Consider the following 14,343-nt stretch of genomic DNA (forward strand, 5'->3'; position numbering starts at 1 on the left):
GGGCAATCTACTTCCGTAGTGATACTGCTTTGGAAACCCAAGGAGGGGTCTCTATGAGTTGGGTCCGACTCGATGGCACATAACAACAACAACAACAAGGAAGAGTAGATGCCTATGAACTGTGTTGGTAAAGAATATTGAAAATACCATGTACTAACAGAAGAAGGAACAAGTCTGTCCTGGAAGAAGTGCAGCCAGATTGCTCCTCGATGGGCTCAAGTATAGCAAGGATTGTGAGGATGGCGCAGGACCAGGCAATGTTTTGTTCTGTTGTATATCGGGTCACTAGGAGTCAGAGCTGATAACAATAACAAGAAGGAGAGAATGGGAATGCTTGAGGGTTTCTGGGTTTCTGTTTGGAGTGATAAAATTTTTATTTGGAAATGGATACTGCTGATGGTTACTCAGCATGGCAAATATGATTAATGTCACTGATTGAAATGGTAATTTTAAAAATTATATACATATAAAAATTATGTGTATATATATATATATATATATATATTCCCCACTGTGCAACCAGCTTCAGTACCTGTAGCCTATGGGCAAGGAGGCCAGGCAATGGTTTTGGGCTATAGTCTGCTCTAGCATGGGATATTATGAGGTAAATGATACATACTTTATCACAATAAAAAAAAAAAAAGCCTAATTTCTGTCATATAACTGGTAAATTCAGTCAATTTACAAACATTTCTTGTAATTACTAGTATATTTAGAATTGTTTCTACCATATTATTCTTATTCTTCTTTTTCTCTGCTTCTTATTCTCTTTCCTTTCATGCTTCCTAGTAGACTGATGAAATTGTCTTTGCCTTCCTTCCTGCTCCTGCCCATCTCTTTGGTTTGGAAGTTGTACCAGCTTCAGTGGTCATTAGTTACTGTTTACTTGTAAAATATAGTAATAACTAACCTGAATATTTAACCAATCTAAATGTAGCCAATTTTAATGGTTATTCTTAAAAATTTGGAATGTACACTTAACAAAATTTAATCAATGTACATTATGCCTCCTCAACAAGTCAAGGAATTTTAACTCATAATAAATCCCTCCTGCCTTCTAATGTAATTGTTGTCCAATATTTTAGTTTACCATGTTTTTATACCCCCAACAAATTATTATTATTGTTATTTTATGTCAATTTTTTTTTTCGGATTTACTCATATATTTCTTCGTTCCTCAATATGTCTTTCATCTCAGTTCTTCTTTTGGTTTCAATTAGATCTGTCACTGAGCATCTATTAGTAGAAGATTCTCTCAATATGTTTATGAAAACACATTCATTTTCCCCCTGACTCTTGTTTGACAGTTTAGCTGGATACATAGTTCTTGGATGACAGTTACTGTCCTTTAGCATTTTGAAGATAAGGTACATTGTCTTGTGCCTTTCATTGCTGCTATAAAGAAGACAGCTGCTGCTGTTGTTGTTGTTGTTATGTGCCATCCAGTGAGACCCGACTCATAGTGACCCCTCTTTGGGTTTCCAAGACAGTATCACTATGGAAGTAGATTGCCCAACCTTCCTTCCAAGGAGTGGCTGCTGGGTTTGAACCATCAACCTTCTGGTTAGCAGTCAAATGCCTTAGGCCCTATGCTACCAGAGCTCCTTGGTATATGGTAGGCACTTGATAAAAATTGGTTAAATTTGTGAATTTTGAAAAAAAAATTGCTATGCTAATGGTAAAGATTATTCTATTCTTTCTTAATTGCTGCCGCTACAATAAACTAATGTTCTATTGCCCATCAGTACACATATTTTTAGTCTCAATTAACTCTTCTGACTCTATGGCAAGCTTTTGATGAACAAATAGCATCCATTTATTGAATTTAATTATAGGTAAAATAGTTTAAAAATTTTCACATGTGTGTAGTTGAAATTTTCCATTCTTTACTAGGTCTTTGCCCACAATATAGTAGCTAGAATTTTTTTGTTGTTGCATTTTTTTAAAATGTAGTTAGCACTTTTTAACATAAAGTATTTTTTTGGGAAAATGTTACGTGGACTTTGAAGATGCAATATTTTAGTTTTACAATTTTATTTGTAAGCAATTATGTGACAGAAACTATGAATATTAACCACTTGATCTTCAGTGATTTATAGAGAAACACTGCATCTGGATGAAATAGGTTAAGGTAACTTGTAGAATTTAAAGTTTAACACATATAACACTTTATTTTTATATATCTTTGCTCTTCATCAAAGGCAGACTAAATTGAGCATTAAAATGTGGCTTTTACAGCCTCTTGTCAAAAGCAACCAAACTAAACTCGCTGCCCTTGAGTCAGATTCTACTCATAACCACCCCTTCTTGGGTTTCTGAGGGGGTATCTCTACAGAAGTAGATTGCCCAATCTTCCTCCCAGGAGAGCCTGATGGGTTTGAACTGCCAGCCTTCTGGTTAGCAGTCAAATGCCTTAGGCACTACACTACCAGCGCTCCCACAGCCTTTTGTAGACTAGTGATATCCTTACAAGGCAGGCACTACAGAAGGCTGATGGTGACAATAGCACCACCACGACAGGCTCCTTGTGAGAACTGTTGTTGTTCACTGCTGTCATGGAGTCAGCCCCTGACTCATGGTGACCTCATGTACTACAGAGCAGAACTGCTCCAAAGGGTATTTTTTTGGGGGGGGGGGGTGGGATTACCGGGCCTTTCTTCTGTGGTACCATTGGGTGGATTCAAAGCACCAACCTTTAGGTTAGCAGCTGGTGTCAAATTGATTGCACGACCCAGTGAAGATTATTCGAGCTGATTCACTTAAGGCCTGCACAACAGGAAAGTCAACAATGTCAGTCATTATTATTATCATTACCAACATTACTGTTGAAATCTTACAAAAATAAAATGAAACAAAGGTTTTCTTCAATAACTGACAAGTTGCTTAATACTAAGCTATGTTTTTATAAAAAGAATTTCCTGCCAGGCTTGTGAATATTTTCTCTAAAAATCGTATTGAATATTAAAAACAACTAGGAGTCAATGCACGAAGGAAAACTATAATGGTGGAGGGGAGATACCTTTCATTTTTAAAGCTTCGTAGCATCCTCATATCTCAACCCCAGCAGTAGTTGACCTCAAGGGATACCAATTTGAAAACATCACTCAAGTATTTTTTCATTTAGAATGTTCCAGCATAAGTTCAGTGCCAGAGAAGAGGCTGGTTTCTTTTGATACATGAAAAAATAATTCCTAAATTACATGATTTCCTTTTATTACTAATCTGAAATTCAAAATATTTTTAGTAACATATGAGTGTATAAAAAGAATTGTTCATAAATAAATAATATACAAGTCAGTAAACAAGTAGCAAATGAATCTACAGAAATCATTGTTCTAAAGATGGAAGTACTTCTGTAAATGTATTCTTCCTTGGAAAGACTGTAATTGAAATAACCTCGAGCAACTTCATCAGTGGGGAGTCTCTGTCTAGGTAAGACCTAAACTGAAGACCAGTCATCAGGTTCCTTCCCCCAGTTCCACCACTTGCTGCTCAGGCCAAGACAAAGCTCTCAATTTCATTATGACTCTAAGTCTCTGTCTCTAACATTTAAATAATATTTGCTATTTTTCCCATTAACAAAGGAGCTCTGGTGGCTCAGTGGGTAAGGCATTTGGCTGCTAACCAGAAGGCCAGTGGTGCAAACCCACCAGCTGCTCCATGGGAGGAAGATGAAGCAATCTACTTCCATAATATTTACAGCCTTGGAAACCATATGGGGGTCACTAAGTGTCGGAATCAACTTAATAGCCATGGGTTGGTTTGTTTGATCCTATTAACAGGGCTGCTATGAGAATTCAAGAGGTAATGTTTGTTAAGAACACTGACATACACACAAATACGAAACATTGTCCCTGATAAATGTGATGGTTCTGATGGCAGGTGCCATTGAAAATGTATAGCGATTGCCAGTGGTGAGGAAGAGGATAAGCCATGTGTACAGGGACAGCATGACCTCAGCGCTGGGTTGGGAGTGGCCATAGTGAGGTGGGCAAAGATAGGTGGTAGCCCCACACATGAGGGGCCTGAGGGCCTCTGACGAGAACAAAGCTCTAAATGTCACCTTTCACCTGCAGGTTCCAGAATAGCTGGAGGTCAGTCCAAGATTCTATTCAGCAATGGATAGCTCCTCAACCTACCTAAGGGAGAAGATTGTCTATCTGCCTCTTGACTGTTTCTCAGGAGAAACAGAAAACTGTCCACAATAGCCTTTGTTCACTCTTCCAGAAGACCAAAACCAAAATTGTGTCAAGTATTTCAGACTCTTCTTATATATTGAAAATAAGGGACAGAGAAGTAGAGACTGGGTTTTTAATCATCCGCAAGCAAACATTTAAAAACAATGACTTTTTTTTTTTTTTTTTAATGTGCTCTTTCTGTACTGTGCATGCGTTTAAAAAAATAAAAACCTTTTCATTTTCTCTTTGCCTTTTGGTTTTATAGGAACAAAACGTGAGATAAAGTTCCTTAATTTTCACTTCAGTGTTTGCAGCTTAGGATTCCATTAATATATCCTTTTCCCCTCAGTTGTGCAGGGTCCTCGTTTGCAGTCAGTTCATTCTGCACTGATGTATATTTCATTGCCCAAGGCTTAATTTTGATTTATTGTCCATCCATAAATTAGAAAAATATGCTCTGGAATTCCATCCCGCTGAAAAGCTGTGCCTGATGTCAGGGGACTGGGTGATATTTAAGATGTCAGAAATACATATTGGATTAGTGTGCTTTGTTTCCCCACAACAGCAGGTGTTTAATCATAGCTGATGGCTGAAGTTAAATGCATTAGGACAGCAGCAGCCAAGAAGATGGAGTTTTTCTAAACCATACAAACTCCAGGATAAATAACTCAAAACTAATTGTGTGTCCACATCTTAGATACATTTTTATTTACTTAATACATTAAACAATGAAAATAGCCTCTGGCACTTAACTTCATGTTTAAGAGCCTGTACAAATATTTTATGTTAGTGAAGTGTTGGCTGTTTAAACATAATTACTATTTCCCTTACTGGCCCTCTGGCGGCTTTATAGAAAAAAATATTTCTTAAAGCTGAAAAGAATAAAGGCTGAAATCTCTCAGTAATTGAGGCATAAGGAATTGTTTGTGTGGTTTTTTTCTTTTTCCTTAACATAATTTGAATGCTTACACCCGTTGCACCCCAATCCAAAGATGCTCCATTTACCAACGGACCCAGGTATTTTCTCTTCCTTGCTTTGCAAAGCACAGGTTCTCTTTGCCATTATGTTTATATTAATTAGAGCTCTATATGTACAGAAAAATGATCAGGTTTGGTCTGGAACAATTTAGCTGGAGGCTGGAGAGAAGACGCTTAGGAGAGCAAACATTTTCAAGGTGCAACCGGTGACCTGTAACAAGCCAGGGAGATTCATGGCAAGAATCGTATATTTTGACACAACGGTGATTTGATTAAAAGAGAAAGTAATGGGTTTAAACAGTCACTTTGAGGATGTAGCCAGACTTTGGGAGTGTTTTGCAATTTACTTTACAGACCAGTGATGGAACAGGGGGGAAGACCTTTGCTGCTGAAAACTGTTTGCTTGGATTTGGAAACAAACAAAAATTGAGAGATTGAAGCTAGTTTCCCCACCCCCGCCCCCATCCTTCTTTTAACACTCACGGCAGAGAGGATAAAACCAAGGCAAAGAAAAAAATTAAGGTCACTTCTAGATTAGAACTGGCTTTTACTTTTCTCGGATATTTTTAAAATAATTAATTGTAGAGCCAGAGTCAAATGAATCCGTCTGGGGAAAAAAAGGAAAAGACAATAATTTGACTGTTTTAGGTAATACATTTTGCTTTTTGAGAAAAAATAATAATTTGTATTAGAAAGCTGAAGAAGTCCATTTGCTTCAGTGGGGTAAGTGATCCCCAAGAATAATTAACATATCTAGATTTAACGCAGCAGCAAATTTAATTCGTATCCACTAGTTGGTAATAGTGAACTGTGGTTTTGAATTAAATAGGTTAAAAAGAGTATTAATTGTTAAGTTAAAAAGCGCAAGTTATAAAACAATCTGTATAGTAAGATCCAGTTTATGTAAGAGTCCGAGAGAAAACAAAATGAAAGACACTCTATACTCAAGAATCAGTAGGATAGGTACAGAAAAACACTGGAAAGCCTCCACTCCTCACTGAGAACTATGGTTACCTCTGAGATGGGATTTCAACTTTTTACCCTATATACCTCTATGTTGTTTGAACTTTTTTTTTTTTTTTACAATTACAATTATATTTAGATATGATTTGTGTAAATTACAAGGTGCTCTCGTGGTGCAGTGGTTAAGCATTTAGCTGATAACCAAAGTTGGTAGTTCGAACCCACCAGCCACTCCTCAGCAGAAAGATGAGACAGTCTGTTTCCTTAAAGATTTACAGCCTTGGAAGCCCAATGAGATTGTTTTACTTTGTACCATAGGGTCTCTATGAGTTAGAATTGACTCAATGGCAGCATGTTTTGTGTAAATTAATTTTTGAAGAGTCCCAGTAAAGGTCTACTTTTAAGAGAAAAAAAAAAAATCTTTTATCTATTTTGATACCTAGAACCTGCCTGAATAAAGATCAGTTGTGATTATTATCATTATAACTTTTCATAGTCATTGAACTTCCTTAAATTTATAAGATAAAGTCTTTAAAGGAAAAAAAAAAAAAATGACAGTCTCAATGAGGTGCTCATCTGGGACAAACTGTTAAAACCACCCTCTGTTGCTACCTGAATTTCCTCACAGGCTCCAATGAGCACATTTGTTCCTCCTTCATTCCCGAGCCTGCTGACCATGGTGAGGTGGCAATCTCAATTACTAAGCATTTATTATACTAGACAATTACATAAAGGCTTTAACACTATTTTTTGTCTCAGAATTTCTTAAAATAAGATTCTCTCTGATAAAACTTTGCATTTTTCACTAGTTTGATGTGTGTGTGTGTACACATATATACATATATATTTGGTGTTTTTGTTTTATTTTTAAAAAGTTTTCTAAAATGCATTTTTCATTCATTACAATTCTTTTCATACAGGTCAGTATTCTTTCCTGTTTTGTCACTGATGTATCAAAGTTCTTCAACTTTGACACAGAGTAATTTACCTTTGGGAGACAGGGAGGAATATGGGAACCTAAACCTTTGGGAGCTCTGGTAGCATAGTGGCTAAGGCACTTGACTGCTAACCAGAAGGCTAGTGGTTCAAACCCACCAGCCACTCCCCGGAAGGAAGATGGGGCAATCTACTTCCGTAGTGATACTGCCTTGGAAACCCAAGAAGGGGTCGCTATGAGTCGGGTCTGACTCGACAGCACATAACAACAACAACAACAACAAACCTTTAGTGATCCATGGAACAAATAATGTCCACCTACATTTTTTTTTTGCCTCTGACGTTTACTGGGAAGCTGGTATCCCACTTGTAGTATACACTGCCATTTGGTGGGGGCCTGTATAACTGCATGAATCTGAACAAATGGGCTTCATTCCAACATCTCAAGCACCAAAGATCCCTTGAGACAGATGTGTCCCACTAATTAAATCAAAATCCTTGTTGTTGATAGGTGCTGTCGAGTTGGCTCCGAATCATAATGACCCTACGTCAGCAGAACAAAACACTGCCTGGTCTTGTGCCAGCCTCACAATCCTTGCCATACCCGAGCCCATCATTGCAGCCACTGTGTCAATCCATCCTGGTGAGGGCCTTCCCCTTTTTTGTTGACCCTCCACTTTACCAAGCATGATATCCTTCTCCAAGGAATGGTCCCCTTTGACAATATGACCAAAATAGATCAGACAAAGTCTGGCCATTATCACTTCCAAGGAGCACTCCAGCTGCACTTCCTCCAGGACAGATCTGTTAGTTATTTTGGCAGTCCACGGTACTCTCAGCATTCTTTGCCAACACCACAACTCAAAAGCATCAACTCTTCTTCAATCTTCCTTATTCATTGTTCAGCTCTCACATGCATATGAGATGACTGAAAATATCATGGCTTGGGTGAGGCACACATTAGTCTTCAAAGAAGGAGTTCTGGTGGAGCAGTGGATAAAACACTTGGCCGCTAACCAGAAGGTCAGTGGTTCAAACCCAACAGCCACTCTGCAGAAGGAAGATGGGGATATCTACTTCTGTAAAGATTTACAGGCTAGGAAACCCAATGGGGGTCGCAATGAGTCCGAATCGATTTGATGGCAGTGAATTTGGTGTTTTTTTTTTTCTCTCTTCAAAGACACATCTTTACTCTTCAGTACTTTGAAGAAGTCCTTTGCAGCAGATTTGTCCAGTGCAATATGTCATCTGATGTCTTGACTGCTGCTTCCATTGGTGTTGATTGTGGAACTAAGTAACATGAAATCTTTGACAACTTCAATCTTTTCTCCATTTATCGTGATGCTGCTTATTGGTCCAGTTGTGAGGATTTTTGTTTTCTTTATGTTGAGGTGCAATCCATACTACAGACTATAGTCTATAATCTTCATCAATAAGTACTTCAAGTCATCCTCACTTTCAGCAAGCAAAGTTGTGTTGTCTGCATATCACAGCTTTTTAATGAGGCTTTCTCTAATCCTGATGCCATGCTCTTCTTCATACAGTCCAGTTTCTCAGATTATTTGCTCAGAATACAGATTGAAAAAGTATAATGAAAGGATACAACAGTGACACACTCCTTTCCTGATTTTAAACCATGAGTATCCCCTTGTTCTGTTTGAATGAGACCCTTCTGGTCTATGTACAGGTTCCTCACGAGCACAATTAAATGTTCTGGGATTCCCGTTCTTCCCAATGTTATGCATAATTTGTTATGATCCACACAATGAATACTTTTGCATAGTAATAAAACATAAGTAAACATCTTTCTGGTATTCTTTGCTTTCAGCTAAGATCCATCTGACATCCCTCATTCCATATCCTTTTCTGAATCCAGCTGCCATTCCTGGAAGCTCTCTGTCAATATACTGCTGTAACTGTTTTTGAATTATCTTCAGTAAGATTTTACTTACGTGTGATATTGATATTGTTTGATAATTTCCACATTCTGTGGGATCACCTTTCTTTGGAATGGGTACAAATATGGATCTCTTCCAGTCAGTTGGCCAGGTAGCTGTCTTCCAAATTTCTTGGCATAGCCAATTGAGTTCCTTCTGTACGACATCCATTTGTTGAAACAAATGAATTGATGATCTCAATCATCATCAATTCCTGGACACTTGTTCTTCGCCAATTCCTTCAGTGAAGCTTCAACTTTTTTCCTTCAATACCATTGGTTCTTGATCATATGCCACCTCCTGAAATGGATGAACATCATCCAATTCTTTTTTGTACAGTGACTCTGTGTATTCCTTTCATCTTCTTTTGATGTATCTTGCATCATTCAATATTTTACCCATAGAATCTTTCAAGATTGCAACTTGAAGCTTGAATTTTTTCCTTCAGTTTTTCAGCTTAAGAAATGTCAAGAGTGTTCTTACCTTTTGTTTTTCTAACTCTAGGTCTTTATGTATTTCATTATAATAAGACTTTGTCTTCTTGAGCTGCTCTTTGAAATCATCTGTTCAGCTCTTTTATCTTTAGCTACTTTCCATTCAAGGGCAAGTTTCAGAGTCTCTTCTGACATCCATTTTGGTCTTTTCTTCCTTTCCTGTCTTTCTAATGACCTTTGTTTTCCTCATGGATGCTGTTCTTCATGTCATCTCACAATTCTTCTGGTTTTGGTCATTTGTGTTCAATGCATCAAATCTATTCTTTAGATGGTCTCTAAATTCAGGAAGGATATAATCAAGGTCATATTTTGGCTCTCATGGACTTGTTTTAATTATCTTCAGCTTCAACTTGAACTTGCATATGAGTAGTTGATGGTCTGTTCCATAGTCAGCTTCTGGCCTGATTTTGACTGAAGATATTGAGCTTCTCCATCGTCTCTTCCCACAGATGTAGTCAATGTGGTTCCTGTATATTCCATGTGGTGAAGTGCACATGTATAGTATAGCCTCCACTTATGTTGTTGAAAAAAAGGTATTTGCAATGAATAAGTCATTAGTCTTGCAAAATTCTATCATGAGTTCTCTAGCGTCATTTCTGTCACTAAGGCCATATTTTCCAACTACCAATAACTCTTCTTTGTTTCCAACTTTTGCATTCCAATCACCAGTGATCATCAACACACCTTGATTGCATATTTGGTCAATTTTAGACTCCAGAATTTGATAAAAATCTTCAATTTCCTCGTCTTTGGTTTTAGCGGTATTTAGTGGTATTTAGTAGTATTAACTGGTCTTCCTTGTAAGCGTATGGATATTATCCTATCACTGACAGCATTATACTTCAGGATAGATCTTGAAACATTCTTTGTGATGATGAATGCTATGCCATTCCTCTTCACTTCATCATCCCTAGCATAGTAGATCATATGATTGTCTGATCCAAAATGGCCAAAACCAGTACATTTCAGCTCACTAATGTAGCGTAGTGGCTAAGGCACTTGAGTGCTAACCAGAAGGCTGATGGTTCAAACCCAGCAGCCACTCCTCGGAAGGAAGGTTGGGCAATCCTACTTCCGTAGTGATACTGCCTCAGAAACCCAAGGAGGGGTCACTATGAGTTGAGTTCAACTCGATGGCACATAACAACAACAACAACAATGTCTAGGATATAGATCTTTATGTGTTCCATTTTATTTTTGACAATTTCTGATTTTTCTAGATTCATACTTCATACAGTCCATGTTTTGATTATTAATGGATGTCTGAAGCTGTTTCTTCTCATTTTGAGTCATACCACATCAGCAAATGGAGGTCTCAAAAGCTTTACTTTGTCTACATCATTAAGATCAACTCTACTTTGAGGAGGCAACTCTTGCCCAGTCGTATTTTGAGTGCCTTCTGACCTGAGGGGCTCATCTCGCAGCACTATATTGGACAAAGTTTCAGGGCTATTCATAAAGACTTCTAATAATATATCAGAAAGTGTTACACTGCTATTTATAAGGTTTCACTGGCCAATTCTTGGAGAAGTGGATGGCCCCTTTCTTCTTCTGAGTGTCTTAGTCTAGAAGTCCACTGAAAGCTGTCCACTATGGGTGACCCTGCTGGTATTCGAAATACTGGTGGCATAGCCTCCAGCCTCACAGCAACATGCAAGCTACCCCAGTGTGACAAACAGATGAGTGGTAGATCAAAATCCTTATAACCTAACCTCCATTTTTTTTTTTTTTGCATTTCATTCCAAATTCCTTCCATTACTGAAAACATGATTTCAACAAAAAAAATTCAAAGCAGAAAGTAATTCAATCTTGAAAGGGTTAAGACTCACTCTAAAGTGCATCACATTATTTCTAGTATTTTTAGCCTGAGTGTCATAGGTCAGGCTTCCCAGGAAAGAGACTCTGAGATGAAGATATTGTTGAAGGAAGGTTACTGCAGAATCACATCTGAGAAGTGTGGAAGGAGGGAAGAATGGGAAGAGAGAAGGTGAGTTGATACAATGACCTCAGCTGATCCCACAGGGAGCCCTGGAGTTGGGATCGCACTGCAGAGTTGTTCCGCCTTTGTACCCTACTTATCAGGCCCTGGATGCTGGCTGAGTGATGGAAGGGAGTGTAACTTTGGGCAAGGCAACTTCCTTTGGCAGAAGACTATTTCTGGAAAGAGATTCATTTGAGGACCTTCAGCAAGCAATACACCCAGCAGCTGTAGGAATGAGTGTCTCAGTCTTAAAGTAGTCCACCCCAGCATCCATCACACTAATCAGCTCCCATTATCTTCACTTCTATCCACAAAGAACAAAGTTCATTAGACAGTGTCTACAGCATCTTTCTAAGGAACTCTGGTGGCATAGTGGTTAAAGCATTCGGCAACTAACCAAAAGGTAAGCAGTTCAAACCAGCCAGCCACCCCACAGAAGAAAGATGGAACAGTCACCTTCCATAAAGGTTTACAGCCTTGGAAACCTATGGGGAAATTCTACTCTGTCCTGTGGGGTTGCTATGAGTCAGAATCAAGTTGATGACAGTGGGTTTGTTTTGGTTTTAGATAGAAGCAACACTTATTATGGAAAAGCATAAGAGAACCATAATTCCAAGATATTTTCTATCAATGAGGCTAAAAATGGAAGAATAGAACTATCATTACTGTCCAGGAAGCAATAAACTAAGGACAGAAAATGACTTAGTGGGTGGCTCAGACTAAAACTCTGAGATTTTTGTTTCCAAATTTGCCCCAGTCTCTTACACTGCATGTCTTAGTTTCTTAGTGACCCTGTCACAGAAGTAAATGAGTGGCTTTTTAACACACAAAAATTTATTTTCTCACAGTTTAGGAGGCTGGAAGTCCAAATTCAGGTAATAGGTGACACAGGAAGGCTTTCTTTTTCTCCTGGCCCTGGGGGAAGGTCTTTGTCTCTCTTCAGCTTCTGTTCTTCCATTCCTCGGTTGTCTTCATGTGCTGGATATCTTCCCCTCAGTTTGCGCTTGTTTCTCTATTCCTAAAGGAGCTTGGTGGCATATTGGTTAAAGCATTTGGCTGTTAACCAAAAGGTAGACAGTTGTGCTCTGTTTATATCTCAAAAGTGATTGGCTTACGGCACACCCATACTGACATGGTCTTGTTAGCATAACAAAGAAAGTCCTATTTCCAAATGGGATTACATACATAGATATAGGGGTTTAGGATTCACAACACATATTTTTTGGTGACACAATTCAACCCATAATACTGCAGAACCAGTTATTTTGTTTATTTCTTGCACTTATAGAAATAATAACATTCGATGGAGGGGGTTAGAGAGTATTCAGTGGACTTTTCTATTGCATATGCAGTAGTATGGCTCATACATAAATTACATCAAATGCCTGATATTTTGGTCTATAAGACAAAAGCAGAGGATATCAGCCACACAAGATAGTTTTCCCAGTTTTCTGATCCAAGTAAACCTGGTTCCAAGTAGGGATGGAGCAGGCACAATGATTGAAAAGCAAATGGTGAATGTGGGCTTTATCCAATGCTCAGGGACCTAGGAGGACACCTTCTGGATTGGGAAGAGTGTTGTAGACCTGTCCATATCAACATATGGCAACTTGAACCCTGACCCTGCCTTGGCAGAGGAAACAGACTTGGCATATTTTGAAGCAAATGACATTAATTGAGATTTGCTTAGTATGTGTAAAAGAGAAAATAGAAATGTTTTAAAGAGAACTTTTCGACCTCTGGTAGTCTAAGTGGGAAACATGTATTTCACAAAGAAAAAGCTTAACATACAATGTTTCCCTAATACTTTACAAAGAAATAAGATTCCAAGCATTGCCAAAGCTGTAGTCCTCCACCAGAAAGTCCTTTAAGGAAAACCTAAACCCTGTTCTAATACATAGAAAACTGAAGATACAAGATAGAAATATCTGTTCCTAAACATCTCTACAATGTTAACATCCCCTACTTACACGTTTGTATCCATAGAAGTGGCTTGACAAGAGCAATAGATAAGAAAATAGTGCTTATAGTATTTGGAAGATCTAGGATTAGACCCCAGGACAGCTTGTTCTTGGTCTTGAGATTTGATCCCTCATTACGGGTTCCTTCAAAATTTAACACTTCAAGATAGTTTGTGTTGGGGGTAAGGGGAAGGAAAATTTGAAAAGAGAGGCAATAGGAAATATGTGGTGGGGAGGCAAATGAGGAAAAATAGGGGGCCAGGAGGGTAATGAGTATACTAAGCTATTACAATGAGCTGTAATGATAATAATTATAACACATAATAAAATAATGGTCTCAGTGCTTTCTGAGATTTCCTTCTCAGAAATGTACATGCATTACCTAATATTCATATCAACAACCCTAAGAAGTTGGTCATCATCTCCATTTTCACAGATGAGGAAATAGAGCATTGGGGAGGCTAAGTAGCACAAATGGCACAGATGAGATGTAGTATCAATGAAACCATAGAGCTCAAAATGGTCCCTTTTGTGTAAGAGCCACATCTCCCTATATATCTATAGATTCTTAAAGGTTAGCGCTGTAAGAGATCAATATCCAGAGTACATCCTGCTCAAGCCTTTCCCACTGCAGGCAAGGAAACTGAGGCCTAGAGCAAGACAGGTTAGCTCTACATTACTTCTGTGGTCATGTTGTTATCTTCCAGAAAGATACATAATTACATGATAAATGATATTCTGGTCTGCAAAATTTCCATTTGCCCTGGTAATAAATCATCAGGACATTTAAATGTCCTGGGTTTGTAACTACCAGCCCACAATCTTTTCTTTTTTGTGGATTGCAGAACTAGGCATTGACCTAACTTACTAGAAGAAAACATTTTGGAATTCAGATTCCCTTGGATAAGATTTCTA

The 14,343-nt window shown here is 38.2% G+C and overlaps 1 pseudogene; it reads right to left on the minus strand.

The window, feature by feature from the left end:
• Positions 1-509: 509 nt before the first annotated feature.
• LOC122150223 lies at positions 510-619 on the minus strand (annotated as a pseudogene).
• Positions 620-14,343: the final 13,724 nt, after the last annotated feature.

This window comes from Orycteropus afer, unplaced genomic scaffold, assembly GCF_000298275.1.
Source record: "Orycteropus afer afer isolate SDZICR_OR568_19922 unplaced genomic scaffold, OryAfe1.0 scaffold00107, whole genome shotgun sequence".
NCBI classification, from domain to species: domain Eukaryota; kingdom Metazoa; phylum Chordata; class Mammalia; order Tubulidentata; family Orycteropodidae; genus Orycteropus; species Orycteropus afer.